Here is a 17,135-nt window from a genome sequence, read left to right as displayed (position 1 = left end):
ACCCTAAGCTAAAATCAGGGCTCCTCCACTCACGGAGATGTCTGAGTCTCTTCTGCACTTTCTTCAGCACAGATCACAGCTTCCTCCCCTCCACACCAGCCCAGGAGCTCAGTGGGGACACAGAACTCCTCCCTGCAGAGGCTTCTGGTGTAGGATGAGAAGTTGAGCCATTTATGGAGAACACCCAGTGGAGCCCAGTGCAGGCATGCAGCCTCACCCCTCCTAGATACAGTCCCAGTGGAGGGATGGTCTTGATTATCTCCAGGAAGATCAATGATAATGTTGGAATGCACAGGCTCTGAAAGATAACTACTCAAAGTCATACTGGAATTGGTCCCAGATGTCCTCACATTTCATCAACTTCTGCATTTTCCAAAAAGAAACATAGATAGATGGACAAATTTTAAAAACTTGGTGTTGATTTGGTTTTTTGTTGTTTGTATCTTTCTTTCCTTCAAGTTAAAAACTTTTTAAAATTAATCACCATTGTCATTTCATGTAAAAAGGAAATTTTAACACAAAAGAAACAAGGGCTCATTTCAGAGTAAACATGAACATTTAGTTTGAATTGATTTGCTTCTCTACAAAGACATGCTAATTTGTCCTTCACCTTTTCCTATGCCATTCCCATCCAGATGTCATTCTTCGGTTCTCACAAGAACCCCCTCACCTATAATAGAAATTGATTAGTCCCTCCTTAGTGACACCACATACCTACACATATAACTTTCGAAGATACTAAAATCCTTAGGAAAACACTGTAAATCTTCATTTTAAACTAATGTCTGTGGTCAATATCATTTCAAAATACTCTTTTGTAATGTTGATTCATTTGTTTGACATGCGGAGTAACACGGAGGGAGGGAAGAGAGACGGAAAGAGATCTTCCATCCACTGTTTTATTCCTTCAAATGGCCTCAACAGCCATGCCTAGAACAGGCTTGACGCCAGGATCTAGAATTCCATTATGGTCTCCCACGTGGGTGTCCAGGATCCAAGCACTTGAACCATCATCTGCTGCATTCCGGGCACCTAGGCCAGAGCTGTTTAGGAAGCAGAGTAATTAGGACTCCAAACAGCATTCTGAGATATGGGATGGCAGCCTCACAAGTAGCAACTTAATCCACAGTGTCACAATACCTGCCTCAACATACTCTTGTACAGATATATTGATAGGGAAAAAAAAGAACACCCAAGAAGAAAAGCTCAAATGATACTAAACTTCTTTTAGTACTTTCAAAATTGATTTTAAGATATATTTATTTCACATTTTTTTTTATTTTTTTTTTTTTTGACAGGCAGAGTGGACAGTGAGAGAGAGAGACAGAGAGAAAGGTCTTCCTTTTGCCGTTGGTTCACACTCCAATGGCCGCCGCAGCCGGCGCGCTGCGGCCGGCGCACCGCGCTGATCCGATGGCAGGAGCCAGGAGCCAGGTGCTTTTCCTGGTCTCCCATGGGGTGCAGGGCCCAAGCACCTGGGCCATCCTCCACTGCACTCCCTGGCCACAGCAGAGAGCTGGCCTGGAAGAGGGGCAACCGGGACAGAATCCAGCGCCCCAACCGGGACTAGAACCCGGTGTGCCAGCGCCGCTAGGCGGAGGATTAGCCTAGTGAGCCGCGGTGCCGGCTATTTCACATTTTGACATCTTTTATAGCATAAAAGATGCATCTCATTCTCACTGAAGTAAGAATCAGAGCAATGTATAACTGAAAGCATCTAAGAGTCTAGCAAAATGCTAGGTCTATTTTAGAGACACCACGCTTTCTAACCACCATCATCCAACCCGTGACTGTGACCCAGTGACTCTGCCTCGCACTTCCCCTTAATCTGTTCCCTACCTCGCTCCTCCAAATCCCACTGTCATTGACACTTATTTCAACCCAATCTGGATCATTCAGGATGCTTTCAGTTGGGAATAATAGCAACCTCATCATCAAATGCCTAAAATAAAACTACGTAGGACAATAGGAGCAAGTCACCCACAAACTTGGTGGACTCAGTATCTCCTTGATGTCTTCACAGCCTTTGGTTCCTTAGTCTCTCTGCCACTGATACACTGCTTACAACAAAATAGAAATGGGGAGGGAGGATGTGTTAGACATCACAAAATAGAAGAAGGCTGCAGGTCCTCTCATTTTGTCTCTCCTTTAAAAGTATTTTTTAAAGATTAATTATTTATTCGAAAGGCAGAGTTACAGAGAGATAAGGAGAGAGAGAGAGAGAGAGAGAGAGAGAGAGAGAGATTCCAACCACTGATTCACTCCCCAAATGGCTGCAATGGCCAAAGCTGTGCCCATCCGAAGCCAGGAGCCAGGAATTTCTTCCAGGAATCCCACGAAGATGCAGAGGCCCAAGCACTTTGACCATCCTCTACTGCTTTCCCAAGCCTTAGAAGAGAGTTGGATCAGAAGTAGGCAGCCAGGACTTGCACCAGCACCCATATGTGATGCTGGCACTGCAATTTGCAGCTTTACCCACTATGCCACAGTGCTGAGACCTAAAAGTATTTTTAAACACAGAAAGAGAGAAAGAAAGACACACAGAAAGAGTTCACCAATTCACTGGTTCACAACCCCCATGTCTCTAAAAGCTGAGGCTAGGTCAGGCTGGAGCCAGGAGCCTAGAACTAGATCAGGTCTCCATGTGAGTAGCAGGGACTTAATTAATTGAGATGTCCCCATGGGTGGACATTGGCAGTAAGTTGTACTCAGAAGTAGAGCCATGACTTGATGACAGACGCTCCAATACGGGCTGTAGGCATCCCAAGCAGCCTCTTAACTATACCAGTCACCCTGGTAGATTCTTTTTAGGAGACAGCCAGCCCTCCTCAGAAGCCTGTAGCACACATTTCCTTATGTCTGGATGCCCAGACTTGGGTCACCTGCTGCACTATATCAGTAAGGCTGTCACAACAAGACACCACAGGTCAGGTGGCCTAAATAGTGCAAATTCTTTTTCTCTCAGTTCCAGTGGTGCAAGTCCAAGGGTGACACATGGTCAAGCTTGCTGTTTTCTGAGGCCTCCCTCCTTGGCTTGCGGGTGGTCATGTTCTATGAGCTCACATGGTCTTTTCTCTGTGCATTCTTCCCTGGTATCTCTGGTATCCCTCTGTGTGTCCAAATTTCCTCCTCTTATGAGGATACCAGACATACTGTATTAGAGGTCATATTGATAACCTCCTTTTAACACAATCAGGTCTTTAAAGACCCTATTTGAAAATACAGCCATGTTCTGAGGTGCAGAGGACTAGGTCTACAGTATAGGAATTTTGGGTGGACACACTTTAGCACTTAACACATGCTCGCTCCTGAAGCAGTCTCTGGCCATGGAATGGAATGATCTTAACTGCCTCATCACCTGGGAATGGGACTTCTGTTGATCCACATAACAAAGCCTTCCCCTGGACTTTATTCCTGAGATGGTTCTCAGCATTCTTGGCTTTATTCTGTCTCCAGGATTGTTCCCCTCCAATCACTTCTCCATATTACTGCCAATGAGCATCATTACAAAACACAAATAATCCCTAAAATGCCACTTAAAATTCCCTGTTGAATGTCCAATATGGGAAGCAGTCTACACAGTAGACTCCTAGAATGACATTTACTGTAAGTAATACCCTGACCTGAGAATCAACCCTTAGGGCTTCCTGGTCTGGCTGAAAGGCCCGTGAGAGCATTTCAGGCATGGAAATCCAAGACTCTGTGGCAAAAGATATCCTACATGAAGGATCTCTGTGAATGAGACCCCAAAGGAAAGAACGGGCCATCAAAGAAGGATGTACTTTTCTATGAAGAGAGGAGAGAACTTCCATTCTGCTTATGGCCTTGTCCAAATGCTGATGGAATCTGTGGTCACAAAAGGCTTCCATAGCTTTGGCAGCTCATGGGTAGAACTTAGGCGGTCACTGACATCATAAGTAAGAGTGTTAACTGTTAAATGAACAACAGAAGTCACTGTGCACTTACTCCCCATGTAGGACCTCTGTCCTTAATGAGTTATACTATGGGAATTAACTGCAAAACTTGTTCTCAAGATGTACTTTATATGGCCGGCGCCGTGGCTCACTAGGCTAATCCTCCGCCTTGCGGCGCCGGCACACCGGGTTCTAGTCCCGGTCGGGGCGCTGGATTCTGTCCCGGTTGCCCCTCTTCCAGGCCAGCTCTCTGCTGTGGCCAGGGAGTGCAGTGGAGGATGGCCCAGGTGCTTGGGCCCTGCACCCCATGGGAGACCAGGAAAAGCACCTGGCTCCTGGCTCCTGCCATCGGATCAGCGCGGTGCGCCAGCTGCAGCGCGCTGGCCGCGGCGGCCATTGGAGGGTGAACCAATGGCAAAGGAAGACCTTTCTCTCTGTCTCTCTCTCTCTCACTGTCCACTCTGCCTGTCAAAAAAAAAAAAAATATGTACTTTATATGTCGTGTATGTGTGTGGGTACAAACTGTTGAACTCTTTACTTAGCATAGAGTTGGTCCTCTGTATACAAACTAAAAATGAACCATAATGAAAAATAAGATGGGATAGGAAGTAGGAGGAATGGAGTTGGGGTGGGAGGACAGGCATGGGGGAAATAACCACTATATTCCTAATGTTGCACCTATGAAAAATGCATTCATTACTAATTAATCTTCTGTATTTAAAGATAATTGAAAATGAATCTTGATGTGAATGGGATGGGAGAGGGAGCGGGAGATGGGATGATTGCGGGTGGGAGGGAGGTTATGGGGGGAAAAAGCCACTGTAATCCAAAAGCTATACTTTGGTAATTTATATTTATTAAATAAAAGTTTTTTTAAAAAGCTTTTAAAAAATAAAATAAAATTCTCTTACTCTTCATTGGCTGGAGAACCAAATTCAGAGTCAATCCAGCACACCTTGTATCAGTCATCTATTGCTGAAAAAAACAACTCCACAACCCCATAGCTTAAAACACCACTTCATCTGCTTACAAGGTACAACAGGAGCAGGGTTTAAATATGTGGCTTGTTTCTTCTGTGCATATGCTGTCTCACCGCTCAAATCCCCCAAACAGCTGAGAATGGGCAGGCTCAAGTTAGGAGATGATATTCAATCCAGGTATCCCATATGGGTGGAAGATACCCAATCACTTGAACCATCGCTGCTGTCTCCAGAGATCATATTTGATGCCATTTTACATGATAACCTTAAATTTAGTTTTCTAATTGCTTGATGTTTAAGTAGAAAAATCTGCGTTGATTTTGTAATCAGTAAACATGCTCCTTCCTATGCTCATTCTAATCATTAATCATTGACCTGTGGGAATGGGAGAAATTATACGCAAACTATGCAACCAGAATCTACAAAGAGATCGAGAAACTCCACAACAATAAAACAAACAATCCACTTAAGAGATGGGCCAAGGACCTCAATAGACATTTTCCTCAAAAGAGGAAATCCAAATGGCCAACAGACACATGAAAAAATGTTCAGAATCACTAGCCATCAGGGAAATGCAAATCAAAACCACAATGAGGTGTCACCTGACCCCAATTAGAATGGCTCACAAACAGAAATCAACAAACAACAGATGCTGGCAAGAATATGGGGGAAAAGGCACACTAATCCACTGTTGGTGGGAGTGCAAACTGGTCAAGCCACTATGGAAGACAGTTTGGAGATACCTCAGAAAGCTGAATATAGCCATACCATACATCCCAGCCATCCCACTCTTTTGAATTTACCCAAGTGAAATTAAATTGGCAAATAAAAGAGCTATCTGCTCCTCATTGTTTAATTCAGCTCAATTCACACTAGCTAAGACATGGAATCAACTGAAATGCCTGTCAAGCTAAGACTGGATAAAGAAATAATGGGATATGTATTCTATAGAATATTATACAGCAGTAAAAAAAATAAAATAAAATCCGGTCATTTGCAATAAAATGGATGAATCTAAAAAACATCATACTTAGTGAAATAAGCAGGTCCCGCAGGAACAAATATTGTATGTCCTCCCTAATCTGTGACAACTAACTGAGCACCTAAAAGGAAACCTGTAGAAATAAAACTGACACTATGAGAAGCAATGACTTGATCAGCCCTGTCCTGACTGTCAAGGAACAGCTTATATTTTACTATTTTCTTTTTCTACTTAACACCATTGGCTGAACTATTTACTTAATACAGAATTATTCAAAGATGTTTAAATCCAATTGAAAATTGATCTCTGTACAAAAAAAAAAAAAGAAAGAAAAATAGGAATAAGAGAGGGAGGAGATGTACAGTTCATCACATGTTCCCATGGACTTACCCCTAAGGGTAAAGCTAAAAACTTGCCATGGGACTCCAAATCCCATTAAGTTGGGTGGCACTAATATAATCTTACTAGTTAAAGTGATCATTTTAAGTGCATAACTGATCATAAAGATAGAAATAAGTGTCAAAGCGATTGCATAAATAAGACCAAGTGTCTGCTAATAACAATATATAGAATTAAAAAGGAGAGAATGATCCAACATGGGAAGCAGACCAGACACCAGACTCATAGAATGACAAACACCCTAAACAGCACTCTGGCCTCAGAATCAGCCCTTAAAGCAATTGGATCTGGCTAAAAAGCCCATAAGAGCATTTCAGGCATGGAAAGCCAAGACACTGTGACAAAGAATGACCTACACAAAAGATCTCTCTGAGTGAGATCCTGGTGGAAAGAAGGGGCTATCAAAGAAGGAGGTACCTTTCTCTGCAGGGAGGAGAGAACTTCCACTTTGCTTATGGCCCTGTCTAAATAGTGATGAAGTTTGTGGAATCAAAAGGCTTCCATAGCATTGGCAGCTCATATCAAGAGCCTCAGGTGATCACTGGCATCATAAATAAGATTGTCAATTGTTAAATCAGCAGCAGGAGTCACTGGGCACTTGCTCCCTGTGTAGGACCTCTGTCCTTAATGAGTTGTACTATGAAAATTAATGGTATAATTTGTCTTCAAACAGTACTTTACACTTTTCATGTCTATGTGGATGCAAGTTGTTGAAATCATTACTTAGTATAGAGTTGGTCTTCCGTATATAAAGATAATTAAAAATGAATCTTAATGAAGAATGGCATTAGGGAGGGAGTAGGAGGTGGGATGGGAGTGGGGGTGGGATGGCAGGTATGGGGGGAAGAACCACTATATTCCAAAAGTTTTCTTTAAAAACATTCTTTAAAAACAAAACAAAAAATAATTTATATTTAATATATACTTATATATATTTATATTTAATATTTATAGTTACTATATGAAAAATAGTAACTATTATTTCTAATTACCAGTTTCCATAGCACTTATTTATTGCTCATGCCTTATTGCACTGCTCCTCCAATCTGTATCTCATTGAATAGCAGAGAAAAAAGTGAGCATCAATCTTCCCCATGGAAAAAGCATGGTTTCCTTGGGCACCATTAGGTATGAAGTTGCTGTAAAATTTTTACAAATAACCTTTATCAGATTAAGAAACACTCTTCATATAAATTCTTTGTTTATTAACTTATATTTGAGAGAAAGAAAGTAAGAAAGATAGAGAGAGCTCATAACTGTTGATTCACTCCTCAAATGCCCACAAGGCCTTGGGCTGGACTGAAGCTAGGAGCCCAGAATTTAATCCAAATATTCCACAAAGGATCCAGTTACTTGAACCATAATTGCTGCCCCCAGGGCCTGCACTGGCAGGAACATGAAATCAGGAATCTGAGTTGGGTTATCAGACTGAAGTACCCAGAAATAGGATGCTGCTATCCTAATCATCAGGCTAAATGATAGCCTGGGAAATTTGCTTCTTACTCTCACTGTTTCTTTTTTTGTTTGTTTTTTATTTTTTGAGATTCAAAAGTAAGATTTATTAGAGTCAGAGACCTCCAGCCAGAGTGGCATGGAGAGGGGCTCCAAGAGAGGCAGAACCAGAAGGGGCTGATGGTAGTGGAGTTTTTATAAAAAAGCTTATCAGCTTAACATTTAGTCACAAGGCAGAGACAAAACTCATCAAAAGTCCTGATTTGCAATCTTATTTGCCCTGTCTGGCAGCTCATAAAACAAGAACCATCCAGAAGGGTGAGATAGGAAATTTGTTTTCACAATAAACTGTGAGCTCAGGAGGATGGAATCACCACTTCCTTGCTATTCTCATGGTAAAATTGGGAATTCTTAAGGAAGTAGGGTAGGCACTTTTGATTAGCAAGCATTTCGTACCCTAAATTTCCACTGGGACCATCTTGACTGCCTATTAACCCATCTGACACCTCACATTTCCTCCCACAGAAGAATGGGCCTTAACTTCTGTTGGGGTGTATAGGATGATGACCTCTCTGGCTTCTTCAAGCTGAGTAGGGGCAGAGTCCAGACAGGATTCCAGTAGGAGGTGGCTTCTCAAAGGGAACACGGTGCCAGGTTGTAGACACTGCTTCCGTCTGAGGTTTCATGTGCATGACCATCTAGAATTTCATTGTTAGATTAAATACATGAGTCTAAAACAAAGGACTAAGTCATTATTAGAGGACCTAAGAAAGGTGCTGTCTAAACCATGAGCAAGTTTTTCTTCTGAGAGGCAAATAGAAACTGATGGAAGGGGCTTGATAATAATCAGGTGGGCTTTAAGGCCTGGCCAGGCATGAGGCCTGGACCTATCTCATCACATAGGGTACTGGGAGAGACATCATAAGGGTGGTATGATCTTTCTTCATTGATGTATTTGAGAGAGACTGAGAGAAAGAAGCTGTTCTCATCCATTTGTCCACTCCTCAAATGCCCACAACAGCAGAGACTAGGCCAAGTTGAAGCTAGGACTGAGAACTTAATCAAAGTCCTCTATATGGGTAGAGTGAGCTGAATTACTTGAGGCACCATCACTGCCTCCCAGGGTCTGCATTAACAGGAAGCTGAAGCTGGAGTCAACAGATCAAGCTTGTCTTGGAATTCAAATACTGCAATGTGGCTCATCCCTTTACACTCATTCTGATCATAAATGAATGTCCAAAATATCCAGATATGTTATTATGAATGAATGGATGCTGATATAATGATATGATATATATGCGTGTGTGTGTGTGTGTGTTTTACATTTTCCAGATGATTATATTGTTTTTATCTTAACTTTGCTACAAAGCAATGAAAACTCATTCTAGGGCAGCACTGGTCCCCAGACTGCATTTTGGAACTGTAGATCCAGTACAATGTCTTCTGGTGTTCCAAAACCTGCTCTAGCATTCTCTGTCAGAGGGTCAGTCCTCAATCCCCACAAAACTGTAACTTACACCCCTCCAATGTAATGAGCAGGATGAATAGATCAGTTGCCCCTGAGTATTACCTTTTACTGTTTACATCCCTCTGGTATCAGTTCTAATGAAAAGATTTATGCTAAACTATGCTTACTAGCCAGTCCGTCCTATCTTTATAGATTCACATATATCCAGAAAAACGAGTAAGAGGGAATAGAACTATATCCAGAAGTAAGAAAATATTCAAATAAATTTCTTATTTTCTTTAATACTACCTTTAATACTTTAATATATCTAGAATTGGGTGGACATTAATTCACTGGCATACTGTAGTTTGTACTTCATATTGAAAAGTACAAAAATCATGGTGCATTCTATCACTATTCAATGACAAATTATAATACTGACTATAGCAGAGAGTTTCTTCACTGAAATGAGTACTTCCTGTGAGCCCCAAGACTGGAAGAGTTCAAATGCAGAAACAGGACAAATTAGGTATTTGACATCAAGGAAACCACATTGTCCCTCTGGACAGATCTATAAACTGCAGAAATAAAAATCTTCACCTAATAGGAGTTTTGTGAAGGGTAAAATCACAAGAAAAAAAATGAGAATATAAGAAAATACGTGAAACTCATGATCGTCAATAACATAAGCTCAGAAATCTTAACTTCTTGCTCCTACCACTGCCATCAGTGGCTCTGCTCAGCTGGGAAACTCAACACTCAGTCAGTGAGTACGTATAGGGTCCATATTTCACAGAAAGTCAACTGCCTGCCTTATGAAAGCATTCAAGAGATATTTGTTGAAAAAATGCTGAAGTGTCTACAACTGCAAAAATAGAGCTCAATCCAATCTAAATCCAGAGTCAGCTTTGAATACAGTGATTCAAGTAAAAGTTTCCACTGTTTAGTATGCCAGGAAACTCTGCCATCTGAATGGAACAACACTCCATTACATCAGTATTTTTTATTTGAAATTCTCAAATTCATGAAATTTAGGAATTCCTAGTGAGTTACACCCTACATAAAAGTTTCACTTTGACTAAAGGGACACTCCCTTGGAAAGCAACTATTCTGGCTACATAGTTCCCATCTTCTAAAATTCTGTTAGGGTATTTTCTTGGTTAAATTTACTCTCACTTATAGATCAGTGAGATGGACAATTTTTTACACTGACTCAGATGCAACCTGGATTCACATTTCACTCCAGCAATTCCTTTTTTAACAACACTATTAGTCTGAAAATTTACTTGCTCTAAAAAAAACCTGCACAAACATCAGGACACCTTCCCTCCTTTGGAGATCTCTTCCACACCACATATCAAGTAAGATCCTGAAAGAAGCAAAGCCCCACTTTTAAGGAACTTGAAGGAACCTGATTTTCCATCATATGCTCCCTGACAGCCCCTGATGCAGACAGATAACCTAGACTTGGTCAACCTGATGCTGTAGCCCAGAACTATGAATTGTGAGCTGGAGGAGAAAGGTTCAGTCATTACAACAGCAGCGACAGTATCAGTAGTCTGACAGCAAACTCAGAGTCTGATAGTCATAGTGGCAGTAACAGCTTCCTGTCCAGATGAGTCCTGTGGCTCATCCATGGTGATGCCCTCTACAACTCATCTTCCCATGAGCTCCACCCAATTCTCCAAGCCGAGGGCCCAATCTTTCTATTAATTATAGAATACTTATAGATTCTTTAATTCTTTTCTGCTTCAGTTGATTGTGAGGGTGTATATTGAGTATGTGTGTGTTTGTGTAAAAGAGTGACAGAGAGAAAGAAGGACAGAGACAGAAGCAAGAAAAAAGACAGAGACTAAGACCTAAAATTCAAACATTTTAGAAAAACTGTCAAAGTAAACACATCAAACAATATTTCCAGTAAATATTTTATGAAAAAGTGGACTAAGGATTTTTGCATGTTTGTTCATCAGGAATATTGGCCTATAGCTCTCTTTCTCTGTTGTAACTTTACCTGGCTTAGGAATTAAGGTGATGCAGGCTTCATAGAAGAAGCTTGGAAGGATTACCTCTCTTTAAATTGTTGATAGCTTGAGAAGAATTGGAATTAGTTCTTCTTTAAATGTCTTGAAGAATTCATCAATGAAGCCATCCAGTCCTGGGCTTTTCTTTGTTGGGAGTGTCTTTATTACTGCTTCAACTTCCATCTTGATTATTGGTCTGTTTAGGTATTCTATATCTTCATGATTCAGTTTTGGTAGATTGTAAATGTCTAGAAATATATCCATTTCTTCTAGGTTTCCCAATTTGTTGCCATACAGCTCTTTGTAGTGATTCTTGATAATTCTTTATATTTCTGTAGTATCTGTGGTTGCATTTCCTTTTTTCATTTCTGATTTTATTGATTTGGGTCTTCACTTTTTTTCATTAGTTGGGCAAATGATATATCAATTTTGTTTTATTTTTTCAAAAAATCAGCTCTTCATTAAACAGATGTTTTGTATTGTTTTTTTAGATTCAATTTTGCTTATTTCTTCTCTAATTTTAATTATCTCTTTCCTACTACTAATTTTGGATTTGATTTGTTGTTGTTTTGCTAGGGCCTTGAGATGTATTGATAGCTCCTTTATTTGGTACCATTCCAATTTCTTCATGGAGGCACCAATTGCTATCAACTTTCCTATTAACATTGTTTTTGCTGTATCTCAACAAAATATTAGCTAATCTAATCCAACACAGAAAAAAGATCATTCATGAGACCAAGTGAATTTTATCCCTTGTATGCAGGGATGGTTCAACATCATAAATTCAATCATTGTGATACATCATATTAACAAACTGAAGAACAAAAGCCATATCATTATCTCACTAGATGCAGAAGAGCAATTTGATAAAATACAATACCCTTCCCTGCTTAAAACCTAAGTAAATTGGATATAAAAGGAACATTCCTCAACACGATCGGGCAATTTATGACAGACACACAGTCAGAACTCTACTGAATGGAGAAAAGCTGGTAGCATTGCCCCTAAATCTGGAAACAGACAAGGATGCACACTCTCACCATTGCTATTTAATATAGTCCTAGAGTTTTAGCCAGAGACATTAGGCAAGAAAGAAATCAAAGGGATACAAATAGTGAAGGAATAAATCAAACTATCCCTCTTTGTAGATGATAAGATCCCTTTTTTAGGGGATCAAAAACTCCACTAAGAGACTATTGGAATTCAAAGAAGAGTTTGGCAAAGTAGCAGGATATAAAATCAATGCACAAAAATCAACAGCCTTTGTATACACAGACAATGCCACAGCTGAGAAAGAACTTCTAAGATCAATCCCATTCACAATAGCTACAAAAACAATCAAATACCTTGGAATAAACTTAACCAAGGAGGTCAAAGATCTCTTTGATGAGAATTACAAAACCTTAAAGAAAGAAATAGAAGAGGATACCAAAAAATGGAAAACCTTCCATGTTCATGGATTAGAAGAATCAATATCATCAAAATGTCAATTCTCCCGAAAGTAATTTATAGATTCAATGTGATACCAATCAAAATACCAAAGACATTCTTCTCAGATCTAGAAAAAATGACGCTGAAATTCATATAGAGGCACAGGAGGCCTCAAATAGCTAAAGCAAACTTGTACAACAAAAAGCCGGAGGCATCACAATACCAGATTTCAGGACATACTACAAGGCAGTTACAATCAAAACAGCATGGTACTGATACAAAAACATATGGATAGGCCGGTGCCGCAGCTCACTAGGCTAATCCTCCGCCTTGCGGCGCCGGCACACTGGGTTCTAGTCCCGGTCAGGGTGCCGGATTCTGTCCCGGTTGCCCCTCTTCCAGGCCAGCTCTCTGCTGTGGCCAGGGAGTGCAGTGGAGGATGGCCCAAGTACTTGGGCCTTGCACCCCATGGGAGACCAGGATAAGTACCTGGCTCCTGCCAATGGATCAGTGCGGTGCGCAAGCCGCAGCGCGCTGGCCACGGCGGCCATTGTAGGGTGAACCAACGGCAAAGGAAGACCTTTCTCTCTGTCTCTCTCTCTCTCACTGTCTACTCTGCCTGTCAAAAAAAAAAAACATATGGATAGACCAATGGAACAGAATAGAAACACCAGAAATCCATCCAAACATCTACAACCAACTTATATTTGACCAAGGAACTAAAACCAATCTCTGAAGCAAGGACAGTCTATTCAACAAATGGTGCTGGGAAAACTGGATCTCAACATGCAGAAGCATGAAGCAAGACCTGTACCTTACACCTTACACAAAAATCCACTCAACATGCATTAAAGATCTAAATCTATGACCCGACACCATCAAATTATTAGAGAACATTGGAGAAACCATGCAAGATATTGGCACAGACAAAGACTTCTTGGAAAAGACCCCAGAGACACAGGCAGTCAAAGCCAAAGTGACAATTGGGATTGCATCAAATTGAGAAGTTTTTGTACTGCAAAAGAAACAATTAGGAAAGTAAAGCGGCAACCAACAGAATGGGAAAAAATACTTGCAAATTATGCAACTGATAAAGGATTAATAACCAGAATCTACAAAGAGATCAAAAACTCCACAACAACAAAACAAACAGCCCACTTAAGAGATGGGTCATGGCCGGCGCCGTGGTTCAATAGGCTAATCCTCCACCTAGCGGCACCGGTACACCTGGTTCTAGTCACGGTCGGGGTGCCAGATTCTTTCCCGGTTGCCCCTCTTCCAGGCCAGCTCTCTACTGTGGCCTGGGAAGGCAGTGGAGGATGGCCCAAATGCTTGGGCCCTGCACCCCATGGGAGACCAGGAGAAGCACCTGGCTCCCTGCCTTCGGATCAGCGTGGTGCGCCGGCTGCAGCGCGCCGGCCGTGGCGGCCATTGGAGGGTGAACCAAAGGCAAAAGGAAGACCTTTCTCACTGTCTCTCTCTCTCACTATCCACTCTGCCTGTCAAAAAAATAAAAGAGATGGGTCAACGACCTCAATAGACATATTTCAAAAGAGGAAATCCAAACAGCCAACAGATACATGAAAAAATGTTCAGGATCACTAGCCATTAGGGAAATGCACATCAAATGGGAAGCAGGATATGGGATACACAGCAGACTCATAGAATTGCAGATGCCCTAAACAGCACTCTGTTCTCAGAATCAGCCCTTAAGGCATTCATTTTTGGCTAAAAAGCCCATGAGAGTTTCACAGGCATGGAAAGCCAAGACACTGTGGCAAAAAAAAAAAAAAAAAAAAAAAAAAAAAAAAAAAAAAAAAAACAAACTAAATGAAAGATCTCTGCGAGTGAGATCCCAGTGGAAAGAATGGGCCAACAAAGAAGGAGGTACCTTTCTCTGAAGGGAGAACAACTTCCACTTTGACTATAGCCTTCTCTAAATAAGGTCGGAGCTGGCAAACTCAAGAGGCTTCCATAGCCTTTGCAGCTCATGACAAGAGCCTCTGGTGATTACTGATGTCTTAAATAAGAGTGTCAATTTTTAAATCTACAACAGGAGTCACTGTGCACCTGCTCCCCATATAGGACCTCTTCCCTTAATGTATTGTACTATGAGAATTAATGGTAAAACTACTACTCAAACAGTACTGTATACTTTGTGTGTCTTTGTGGGTGCAGTCTGCTGAAATCCATTTGCTGGTTCACTCCCAAATGGCCGCAATAGCCAGAATTGAGACATTCTGAAGCCAGGAGCCTCTTTCAGGTCTTCCATGTGGGCGCAGAGGCCCAAGGACTTTGGTCATTCTCCACTGCTTTCCTAGGCACATCAACAGGAAGCTGGATCAGAAGTGGAGCAGCTGGGGCTTGAACCAAACCCATATGGAATGCCAGCGTTGCAAGCCAGGGCTTTAACCCACTGTGCCACAGCACCAACCCCCTTATTTTATGTTTATTAAATGCTTCTACCATTCTATTTCCCTTGCTATCTCTTGTGAAGATCACTGGTAAGGTCCAATAGGATCACAGAAGGAATGACTGAATGGATATCACCCAATAGTGATAGGAGAGCTAATGAGATGACTAAGTGACCTCTCAGTAGAATATTGTATTTTTTTATCTGAATAAAAGGAAAATTGTATACTTGTGGGCAAAGGGTCTGGACCATGATAGATAGTTTTCATTTGTCCTTCCAGACCCATTCTCTACACTACTTGTTGCTCAGGAGGCTGATCTTTCTGCATTGCATTCATGACCTCCCTTAGCCTCTGGCTCCCAACTGAATGTAGCCAATAAGAAGCACTGACACTAAATCAAATGGCAGAAGGAGAATGAAGGTTATGAGTCCCCTGTTCCCTTCCTGCTGTGTTGCCCCAGGTTGTCCACATCACCCAACCAAAGACTAACTGCCAATCTGAGTGACTTATACTGCTATTCTCTCCTGGGGAAGAAGTCACTGTTCTCTTCGCTTGCCCTTCAGACATGGGTTTCTCCCTGCCCATTGCTGTCACTATTGTTGGATTTCCATGCATGTCTCACTGCTTTTTCTTTTTTTAAAACTTATTTTATTTACTTGAAAGGCAGCGTTATAGTGCCCCAATCGGGACTAGAACCCAGTGTGCCGGTGCCACAGGCAGAGGATTAGCCTAGTGAGCCGCAGCACCAGCCTATCTCACTGGTTTTTCAAAATCATACCTAAGCCTTTGAAATAGTCTCTTTGTTCAACCCTCCTCAAATACCCTCTTCGAATGTGCTATGAATTACCTTCAATACCTTGAATTGGGAAACAGAGAAAAGCAAGATGGGCACAGAAGACAAGGGAATGCAGAAAGATGGTATCTTAGTCCATTTGTGCATCTACAAGAAAATGCCTGAGTTGAAGCAATTTTTTTAAAAATGACTTTATTTTCTCATAATTCTGAAGGCTGGAAAGTCCAACATAAAGGCTCTACCGAATATGGTGTCTTGTGAGACCTGGTGTCTGATCACAAGATGGCATCTGAGCTGAGTCCTCCAGACAGACCAAATGTGGTGTCCTCCCAAAGTGGAAAGGATGAATGGGTGAAGTGACCAAATGTTACCTGAGGTCTCTTTCATTAGGGGTTTAATGTCACTCAAGACAGAGATCCCTCATGAACTGATCTCCAACCACAATCAATACCTCTTATTACCAGCACATTTAAGATTGGATTTCAACATTTGAATTTGGGGAATGCATTCATGCCACTGAAAGAGGGACAAAGGAGTAGAGAGAAAAGCAGGAATGCAGTAGCAAATGAAAAAACAGATGTACCAACAGTGGCCTACTAAGTACCACACAAATCAGAATTAAGCAAGAACACATTAGAGCTTCAATTCTCTTCCATGTAGCAGATGCAACAAAACTCAAGGAAGCTCAGCCTTAGTTGAAAATGGAGAGTCAGTGACAGCTGCAAAGCCTCCTCAGAAGACTACCAGATCACCTACTCCCATGGCCTTGCCATAGCATCCTACAAACAGAACTGCACCCAGCCAATGTGTTTGCTTCCATCTTGAATCACCTTGGTAAAGTTTACATATATACTAATAATATATATTAAAATATATATAAAAATATTTATTAAAGCTTATATTTAAAAAGCTTATATATATATATATATATATATACACACACACACACATATATGACTTTGTTTATGCTTGGCGACCCAAAATCAAATTTATGCAGTGGCATGGAATTGTCCACATGTGGTTCAGTTACTGATAGGATAACTGGAAGTGTTGCTGGGACCACAGAGGCCAAAAGCAAATAGTGTGAGCCTGGTTTGACTTCCACAAAAGATGGATCTGTGCTAGCTCTCTGGGAACTGACTTGAATCACAATGGAAGATCAGAGCCCTCAAGCATTGAAACAGACATTTTATACTCTACCCCTACCAAACTCAAGAAAGAAGAGTGCTGAGTGATGTTTTTCCAAGAGGGTATTATAAACTTTGGTTATGATGTTGAATTTGATTTTTGCTGGACCTGCAA

This window comes from Oryctolagus cuniculus, chromosome 7, assembly GCF_051225735.1.
Source record: "Oryctolagus cuniculus isolate XC-2025 breed Fujian yellow rabbit chromosome 7, ASM5122573v1, whole genome shotgun sequence".
Lineage (NCBI taxonomy): Eukaryota > Metazoa > Chordata > Mammalia > Lagomorpha > Leporidae > Oryctolagus > Oryctolagus cuniculus.
The sequence above is the reverse complement of the archived record's forward strand: the minus strand, read 5'-3'. Positions refer to the sequence as shown.